We start from the raw sequence: 8,343 nt of genomic DNA on the forward strand, positions 1-8,343 counted from the left end.
TGGGGAGCATCTGCCTACAGGTGCAACAGTACTTCAAAATATAAAAATGATATCTAATTAATGAGCACTAATCACAAGAAATCTAAATGAAAATGTGATTAGAAAAAATAATTGAGTTATTGAATTCCAAATTTTGGCAACTTTTTCTGAAAACAGCTTTTTGCATGCCATGAAGAATATGCAATAGGTGGGCTGTACATGTATAATTCCTGTGGTTGTATTCCTCTTCCAATACTTATATAATTTCAGTGTTTTGTTTGTCAGATTTGCCTCTACTTGTTCACATATTTTTCAAGCGTGGAATATGTACATGTATTACTTAAAAAATAGTGAACATATACATGTACATTTCAAGGTATGTATAGACTAATACATTTAGCTGCTTTCAAATTTTCACGTAAAAGTATTTTTTGAGCGACTCAAACATCCACACCACAGTCGCACTCAAAGTCAAAGAAATTGAAGCATATTAATTATTGCAACTTAAAACTCAGCTCTCTACACGAGGGAAACTCAATCTAAAAAAAAATGTTAAAAAAAAGGCCTAAAAATAATCAATTTGAAGTTAAAAATTAAGCCCCCAAATAAAACATTTATTATTGATGGCTACCCTCAGCCCGGCATGCCCACACATCTACACTGCAAATATTTTTTCACATTTCGGGGGCAGGAGTGAATCGCCCCGAGCCCCCACCCACGTAAAAGTATTTTTTGTGCGACTCAAACATCCACACCACAGTCACACTTAGTCAAAGAAATTGAAGTATATTAAATTATTACAATCTTAAAGCTCTACACCAGGGAAAATAAAAATAAAAAATAAAAATATATATATAAATATTTACCCCAAAAAAAGGCAGAGCCTATGCGACACTGCCAAGCTTCAAGCTCTAGTTCACTCTCTCACTCAGTCAAGCTCAGCTCTTTGACTGTGCACGCCCTCTTCCATTGGGGATTCGGGCTGAATCCCACCCCGCCAGTTTAGGCGGCCGAGCTACGTAGAATTGCGATGAAGAGCAGCGGACCGTTCATCGGTTGTTCGCTTCTTGCGACCAGAGAGAAAAGGTGAAAAACTTTAACAAAACCGTGCAAATGCACCAAATTTTATCCCTGTGATGAGGAAATGGAGTTAATGGAATACAAGAAAGTCCATCTTCTGCGATAAAAGTGGTAACTTGAGGAGAAATGATCACAAAATCAAGTCAGTTGTTGAGCGGGGCCGAGCCGAGCACCGACACAGTTAATACACGCGCGCCTATGGGAATCGCGAGCTGTCGAAAAACGCCTAAAATTACACTTTTTTTTTTATGTCAGCGAAAAAAAAGTGATAGAAAGTGAAGAACATTACCATCAGACCATATCTCTAGAAAATCTTTACAAGAAATTTCGAAATGACGGAAAAATCTCGTAATGGGTGGGACAACTCGGCCCGCGGTCCGAGATGTCCCGTGGTCCGAGTTGACCCGACCCCGACGAGTCCTGCGCTCTGAGTGACACGCTTGGGACCCGGAGCTCCACATCATGATCATCGTCATGCACATGGCCTGGGCTGGGTTAAACAAACATTATTTATTTGAACATGACACAACCAGTATTCATTCTAATTATGTTCATCACTTTCACACGCACAGGGCCAGGCCACCCACCCAGGCCAGGGAGAATCTCTCTCGAGCTCTCCCTCTTCAGTGTCACTTGATAATATTCACACAAACACAAAACATAACGGATGGGACCGAAGGTCAGTACTGACTACTACTGGCGTGCAATGCGCGATGCGTGAATACAAAACGACTAAAACCTATCTTTAAACTCTTATTTTATCGATTATTTGTGATTAAAGTACCACTTACTTGTGAAATGTTTTTCCTGACCCTTTCACGAGTCGATTAGTACAGTTGATTGCGGCACAAGAAGGCATTTTGAAGGATGATGATGATATCTTTCATTGTAAACATGGTAAAGCACGTACGATCGGATGCTAATTCTTTTCATGCGCTATCCAAGATGGCCGCCGGCTCGCACCGGAGGAGCCAATCAGCTGCCTTTATAATCCTTCTACCTAGTTAACAATTCGTTGGCAGTATTGCGTATTTAGCAAAGACAATACCAACGAACGTAGAGGGCAGCAACACACGACAGTGTTGCTTTTAGGAAGGTCCACTCCGCTCAGATTTTGTGACCACTTAAGCCCCGCCCCTCACTCAGCGCACTTTTTTGGTAGATTGTAGAGTTGATTTTTTTTCGTTTGTTCAATTTTACTATTTTTTATGGATACTGAAAACTCCAGGAAATAATGTAAATATTCTTTAATAACTGTTCATTTATTTTTGGAAAAAAGTAAGACAAAATGTAATCATGATTCTTGTAGTTTGCACATCAATAAACATACATAGTCTGATGACATTGAATTACCCAGGCCCCCGAAGCTCCGCCATTTTGTCGGAGACATTTGGGCAAATCCTAAGCCCCCATTTGCATACACATGAATAATTCATCAGTTCGCTGCTCCACACATCCCAATAGACTCTTTATATGACGAAGCAGAAAGTGGAGATCAGCGTCACGCATGCGCATTGAGCGAGGTCAACTTTGCGTTAATTATTCATGAAATTTAATATATTCATCACGTGATTAATCTACTTCTTACTACTATTGACCAATCAGCGTTCTTCACTACAATGAGTCATCATGCATGCATCGTTTTTCAATCCGTGCATAGAATGCAGTTTACATGCAACGTACACTAGCCCGCAGCCTGACACTTTTCTTAATCTTGTTTAACCTGCAGATGGGGGGGGGGGGGGGGGGGTGAATCAGCTTGTTTTTATCTTCTTTTTAACATCGGTGTAAATGAAAGGGGAAGATATTTACGAACTAGTTTATTTCATAATAACAATACGCCAATATAAATAATAACAATGTATTTCAGTTTGAACGTTTCACTTACTGCTTTTAATTGTAATTTGGTTCTTTCATTTAAAAAAAATATGACCTTTCTCTGCTGTTCTCCAGATCAGAATCACTAGAGGCATGTTTCACATCGCAGTGTAATCGTTAGTAATGATATAGTAAGAACAAATTTTGAATCCAAAATTTCTTTAGAAAATAGGATTGGATTTAATTAGAACCTATTTATTTTCTGTAATTAATAGTGTGTTTTTTTACGCTACGCCTTCCCAATTATTGATAATGATCATTTAATTCTTTTTTTTGGAAGGGGGGGGGGTAATCTAATTTATTTGTGTTCACTCTTTTTAAGAGCACAGATAAGTGACATGTCATTACCAAACTTCATCAGTTTCAGGCAGGGCGGATCTAGGATTTTTCCAAAGGGGGGCACATTTTCCCCAAGGAAAAATTTGACAAGCAAAAAAAAAGGGGGGTCTTCACTTTCAGAAGGGGGACTTTACATTACAATTTTTAATTGAGCCTGTCAAATTGGGGGGGGGGTGCACTGATCGGCTTTGCCCCCCCCCCACACACTCTGATTGGCCTAATCTTTGTCTTTAAAAGTCATATCTATTCATCTTATTCCTCTTCCCCACTCTTTATAAATTGTTTCTCCCTCATTTATCCCCGCCTCCTCTCAAAATAAATAAAGAATAAAATGGCCCTTTATGGTTTCTCCTTGTGGGTAAATTGTCAATTGGCTCTGTCCACTCTCTTGTGCACCCTATGCCCCTTCACATTATTATTATAATACATTATCTATTCTTTTAATCTCTCTTCAGCTCTCTCTTTGCCATATCGCACTTTCATTATTAAACCACACACACAACTTTTTCTCTTATATTTTCCACCTCTCAGCTCTTCTCGCAATTCATTAAAAAAAGAAAATACACTGGGTGATTCCAACTTTGGCGTTGGTGTTCGTAGCACAATTTAGTTCTTCCTTCCTCCAAAACCTAATGTGAGTTTACAAAAATAATTCAAATCACATTAATAGCTCAACATCAAGTGAGATGAATCTATGAATCAATTTGATTGTAATTTTGGTGCTGTGATGATGATGTAAAACTTGTAAGACGCCACACCAAAAGTTTAAAAGCAAACTTGAAATCACCCATGTATCTTTCTCATTAAAAAAAAATATATATTTAGAAATTCTCTATCACATCTACATAACAGCCATGGATCAAAAATTCTTTAAGGGGGGTCTTTTGCCCTCCACCTTAAAGGTCCTGGTTCTCAAAAGGATTGTTTTCTATCTTATTTTCAAATTTATTCATTTTTTTAAAAATATCTTTCTATATTATTTGTTATGTTTTTTAATGGGGGTGATTTTTACAGAGAAAACCTGCAACTACCACCCCCTCCAACCTTGATCCATGGCTGCAAAATGTAGGTCTCATTACTCTTAAATTTATGCTGCTTGTTCACTATTGCTCGTCCATTAATTCTACTAGTACTTTCAGTGTCTCCTCAAATATCTTGATTCACCTAAACTCTCAGCTAAAAGAATTATAGAAGACTTGTTAATTCAGTGACAATGACAAAATTATTATTTCAATTCATTTTATTCCAAATACATAAATCAGGTAACAATTATTTTCCTCTTGAGTTTAAAGATCAAATTTTGATCAGAGCTCGTTCCCATCTGCTTAAGATGAAATGGTGTGAAAGAGACTACTGTCCTCACAAACACAGATGCAATGTCACATGCCCCCCCCCGAATTCATTGATCATTATTTTTGTTAAAAATTCTTCATTGCCAAAATTGTTACACAATTTCATGTGCATATTATAGTGCTGAATTATCATATTTATTCATCATTACTGTTATGTCATCGTAATGAATTTATTATTCTAAGTATTATTATCATAAACATCATCATTAACTACATCCATATTTGTAAAAACTACTGCTACAATCAGCAAGGATAATTACCCCTAAAATAACCCTATCCCTCTTAAATTGTTTGTGGGTTTTGTTTGGTCAGTGGTGAGGGGGAAGCGGTTACAATACTCTATTGTAAATACATGCAGTAATTCAGTTTGATATAGGATGTTTGGCATATTGTCAATGCATTATTCCCTAATTCTTCCACCAGAAAATTATTATTGGAACTAAAAAAACAAACCCTTAATTTGGTCTTGTATTTCTTGAGTCTCTAAAACAAAGGATGTGAAGCAGAGTCATGTTCCATATCTGTTGAAAAAAAACACACACAAAAAGACAGAAATGTTAGCAATTCAATCAAGCCATCATCAAAATAAAAAGAAATAAAAAAATATATAAAAGCTTAATGAAATCACAAGCCGAATGAGTCGCCTTTACAAAATCTGGTGTGGATTGAAGAATTCATGAGTGGGTAGGAAGCAAATAAATTGATTACAAATGACTTTCCACTTGCTTAGCCTATAGTATAGTATATTCTGATTTTCTTATTTAATTTTGACAAGCTAGATCTACCGGTAGGTGATATTAATTGTCCCGTGAAAATATGACAGGTGAAAATGAAAATGGAGCCTGTCAAAACGACTCCAGCCTAGTCTCTGAGCTGATTTTCTTTCCATTTACTCAATAAAACTTAGATCTTGGTCTACCGTGTGAGCCCCCCCCCCCAAAAAAAAAAGGGACACCTCACAAAACCCCAATTTAAGGTAAAAATATGTCATGAACGCATATTATATACCACTAGAAAGAGTATATTCTCCCAAATAATTTGATATCATATTCATGGTTGGATAGTCAGTATGTATTCTTTGCAGAGATGTAGATTTTGATTTGCACCGAAATAAGGTATGGCTAAAATTAATGACTCCAGATGCCAATGATGTCAAAATCTATAAGTTAGCAAAATTTCAAAGAAATTAATTTGTGTATTGACACTAAAAAGAATTTACTAAACAATTATCTTGTAAATTATTGAACATGGGTATTGAAATTTGAAATGGGTTTTAATATAACCATTGTAGGATTATGAAATCATTAACATCTGGAATCATTCTTGGATAAAGTCGTTTGGTATGTAAATACATGAAGTCATTCAGTTTGATATATAGGATGATTATTGTTTTTTTTACCTTTTTGAATCAGGAGGGTCCTGCAGCTTAATTTGGTCTTGTAATTCTTGAGTCTTTAAAAGAGGATGTGAAGCTGCATCATGTTCTATGTCTGTTGATTAAAACAATACACAGACAGAAATGTTAGCAATACAAGCTATTGTAAAAAAAAAAAACATAACACTTGGACTATAGCGTATTTATCTAGATCTAGTCATAGACTCTGACGTACATAGATCTGGAACTAAATGTAAGTAGATCTAGATCTACATCAAAAGTAGATCTAAATTTCATATTTGTTAAACCTACTATTCTGCGAACTTTCAATGTTATTGAATCATACAAGTGTTAGATCTAGACTAAAGCTGTCTTGACCTAGTGTCTTAAGTTTAAAATAGTTTCATGACATTTGCTCTGATGACAAGTGCTCCGATGGAAAATCTGCACGTTAGGCCAAACAAAAGCTAACCTCCAAAATTAAATAAACCCTTTGGCCTTAACTTAAGACCCTGACTGAAATAATACTAAGCCTATATAGATTCTACAGGTCGCTTTGACTTTGTTGTAGGCCTAGATCCAAGTCTAGTCTAGGTCTATAACAAGTTAGACCTAAGCTAGATAGGCTGGGAGGTAGAAATGTTTTCTTTTAGCTTTAACCAAGACCGGTAATCAGATCTACCGATGAATTAGGCCCAACTTAGACTAGATCTCTACTCCCCTCTAGATCTATGTTGCCGAGTCCGAGGCTGTCCGAAGTGGCGACGTTCAGACCCCGGGGTAGGCCCTACGACTACGTCTAACCATGGACCTACTAGCAAACTTAGACTTGGTCTAGATCTAGATCAAGGCGGTAGGCCCAACTTTCAAGTTTAAAAAAATAAAAGGAAACATAAGAACAAGTGTAGGCCCTAGTACCGTATTATTAGTAGAAATAAGTTTGGGAAAAACATCTTTTTTTACAAAATGATCGAGGACTAGACTCTGACTAGATCTACTCTAGAGAGTAGAGGCTACGGTCCTATTGTCTTGATATGTGAATTCAAAGGGACGGGTTAATGGAGTGAATGTCTTTCTAAACTCAATATGTCTAGCCTAAACGTTATCTAGATTCTAGTTCTTTTCATGCCTGCTGAGATCTTCGGTAGGAATCGAAATTTCAGAGAAACTCTCGCCCGAAAGTCTGGCGTGAATTGAATATACGAGGTCTCAAATGGTAGCAGATGGAGATTTACATCAAGTAATATAGGCTTTATAGAAAAATATAGCCACCATTTTTAGCTCACGACGATGGAAATAGTTTTGAGTTTTCGCAAGTCGTTTGCTTCCTAATTTTTCACTTTTTATAAACAAAAATTAATTCACGTTATACCCAGACATCTAAAGATCCCATATAACATCAGATCTTTTGATTTATTTTTGTAAATGAATTAACATTCAGCGTTAATCTGACAGTACTCACCGAAAATCTTTCAAGGAAATAACCTTCTTCTGTGCGGGTGACGTCACCTTTCAGCCCTTGATTAAGCCGAAGTGACGATAGGGGTCAAATTATGACGTACGAATTTCAATAGAAAAATACATTATTCATGAGGTAATGTCCAATCAAATCACAGTATCTTGCGAATACGCAAAGAAAAAATAAATGATTCATTAGCAATATGCAAATGGGGGCTTAGGATTCGGTTCAAATGTCTCCCAGGAGGTGTGGCCAAAAGTGGTACAAAATACGCTTATCACCATGGAGCTTCTATGGAGTATCTGTACGTTATATGCAAATGTTATTTAAATGAGGCTTTTCCGCGGGTGCTACCTTTCAGTCTATACGTATTTATTAGTCTATGGAATTACCTCTTTTCTGCTTAATTTCGCTGCCCCTACAAAGCTACACCAGCCAACACGAGAGCCAATACCTTGATCTTCTGGCATAGCCGCGCCGAAACTTCCGGGACACATCGGTGCGCGTACTGCGCAAATGCAATGCTGGCCGCACTAGCAGGACTGGCAGGATATCTAGACGCTACTCGACTTAGCCAGATATGGACTTGAACGATATGGACTTAATCTGTCATTGATGTGGCACTAACTGCCAGTTGCAACGATAAATGATCAAGGTTAGGATCCGAATTTTCCCCTACAGTGTAGATCGGAGTCTGAAAGTATAAAATAATTAATCGATATCCACGAATCCGACCCAACTTTTTTGCAAGACATCAGGCAGAGCTCGAATACGGCCACCAGTCAAGCTCAAGCCCAGGTAAGTCCTAGTCTAAAGTTAGACCTAAGTAACAGACCAAAATTATCTGGTCCAGTATCGAGCCATATATGTTTTGACGGGCC

General features: G+C 37.3%; 1 long non-coding RNA gene across 1 annotated transcript; it reads right to left on the reverse strand.

Moving 5' to 3' along the window:
* Positions 1–4,498: 4,498 nt before the first annotated feature.
* LOC135157325 (uncharacterized) lies at positions 4,499–8,343 on the reverse strand. Its single transcript, XR_010296329.1, has 2 exons — positions 6,028–8,343; positions 4,499–5,149 (listed from the first exon to the last, which is right to left on the reverse strand). It is a non-coding gene; the product is annotated as an uncharacterized LOC135157325 (long non-coding RNA).

Source organism: Lytechinus pictus, chromosome 17, assembly GCF_037042905.1.
Source record: "Lytechinus pictus isolate F3 Inbred chromosome 17, Lp3.0, whole genome shotgun sequence".
NCBI classification, from domain to species: Eukaryota; Metazoa; Echinodermata; class Echinoidea; order Temnopleuroida; family Toxopneustidae; genus Lytechinus; species Lytechinus pictus.